Source organism: Haliaeetus albicilla, chromosome 5, assembly GCF_947461875.1.
Source record: "Haliaeetus albicilla chromosome 5, bHalAlb1.1, whole genome shotgun sequence".
Taxonomy (NCBI): domain Eukaryota; kingdom Metazoa; phylum Chordata; class Aves; order Accipitriformes; family Accipitridae; genus Haliaeetus; species Haliaeetus albicilla.
Window position 1 is genome coordinate 41,555,596 of NC_091487.1, and position 2,217 is coordinate 41,557,812.

Sequence of the window (2,217 nt, forward strand, 5' to 3'; positions counted from 1 at the left end):
TCATCACTTCTCAACTTTGTTTTTGAAATCTACAAGTTTATAGTATGCTTGTGAATGTTCTCAAAATCCTACTAAACCCACTTTTGTATTCTCTCTTTGAATAATGTTTTTGAAAGTCTTATACCATTAAATATGTACTTATTAGAGAACACTAAAATTACTGACAATTTTTTTTGAGTGGTCATATGCTGTTTCGGGGTGAGGAGGGATGTTGAGCTCTGTGTGACCAAATCAAGAAATGCTTAGATTCACAGGTTTGCAGCTGCTTGAATTGTAGGTCATAAACTAGTCTAGTGTTGGAAGTAGAATATAGATCCTCAGTTTTTGCATTCTATAGAAATGGGAGATATCAGCACTGAAGAAGAATATTTTGTTTCTGTGTTGGACAATTGAGTATATTGGTATTTCTGGAGAAGACCAACCCACCAAAAAATAAACCCAAATCAAAACCTTGATAGCATCCTTTGGAATCTCATCTCTTCTAATTATACTGCATCTCAGCTCTCCTCTTAGTGCTGCGAATGGGAGCAAAAGGGGTCCCTTGTGATATCTATGCACATTTTAAGTACTATATAGTATAGTTGGTGATGGTGTCATTTGTTCGTGCTTGCTGACACCAAAATAACTGAATGAAATGTAGGTATACATCTACCTTTACCACTATGGGGATGCTAATCCAAGCAGAAGTTAAGTTACCAGGTGGGAGGCCATCTGTGTTGCCTAATGTTTTGATGCTGTTTTGCTTGCTTGTTTTCTTAGTCTGCTAGGAAATGACGAAAGTAGCTTCTCTTTGGATATTAAGTTGGCTGTCAACATTGTCTGTAGATAGCTAAAACTGCACCTAAACACTGTTTGCTAATGGATGATCTGTTGACTATGAAACAATTCTTAAGCATATGTTCTAAAGAGTTTTCAGTTTTTCTTGAGAGAGAAATTCAAGAGAAATTATATAAACATGAGATCCCTGTGCTGAGATTTCATTGGAAGATGAGAGAGAACTTCAGGAGAAGGCAGGTAAGCCTGATTTTAAATGCAATTGGGCACTCACAAGGTAAAATACAGGCTTTATATACTGCCTATAATAAGCTGTTTAGAATTAGTGTAGTTTCTCCATGTTAGCTTACTGTGTAAGGCTGCTTCAATTTTCTGGTAATTTATAGTTGAGCTATATTAGATTAAATATAAATAAATCACACTTATGATTCTGCAGTTTTTCAAAGATAAATAAAACCTCATATGACAGTCCTTCACTTTGAATGCAGCAGTATGTAGAAATGCAAAGAAATTGCTGCTTCAACCCAGTGTCTATCTTTACCAAGCCATTTAGTACCACACAAGAGCTTTACAGCAGTTGCTGGCTGTTCTGCAATGTTATGATACTTGCTTTTTGCCTGTGCATTGACTCTTAAGTCTGTGAATTCACTAACTAGTACTGACTTGTTTGTGTTCTAAATGTCAGTGCCTGTGCTTTTATTAATTTTCTTAAATTCTGATCTAGTGACTGACACTAATGACAGGAAATGATTAATGAATGGGACCTTGCTGAGAATGTGTCACATTCTCATGTTTGTGTGGAGCTGGTGACATCCTGCATTACTGGCTTTCATACATTCTCTGCCACTTTCTAATTCCTGAAACACTTAAGTTTGTTTTTTGGTCTGCTGCTTCAGTTTAAGCTCTTTAATAAAAAGCTCCAGACAAGCCAGCTGTCAGCAGCTGTTAATAAACTAATCACTTCCTTTACTACTTAAATATTTCTAAAGACACAGTAGATGCATAAAAAAATCTGCCCAATCTGTTGTACAATTTTTCAATAACCTTTGGTGGAGAATCAATACTGAGCTACATGGAAATGAGAATAAAGGGGGGCACAAGCGCAGGCCGCTCACATAGCAAAAGGTTAGACATGGCGGTGAATCAATATTCTCTGAGGTATCCTAATGCAGACCATGTTGTGGTGTCTCTGCTCAGGCCTCCCTGAAACTTCTCACAACAGCTACAGTCAATGACAAATTTGGCTTTGCTTCAGGCTTGTAAGATGGGAATTTCTTTATATTTAAAAATACTAGTTTAGGCTATGCTGAAACTCTGAGAGGGTTTAAAATGGTCAAAGTCCTAGGTCAGGTTGCTGGAACTCTCAAAGGAAATCTGGACTGGGGGTTTTGAGGTTGTGGGTTAATCATGGAGTGGTGCTTCCTCCTACCCAGGGCTTCCCTG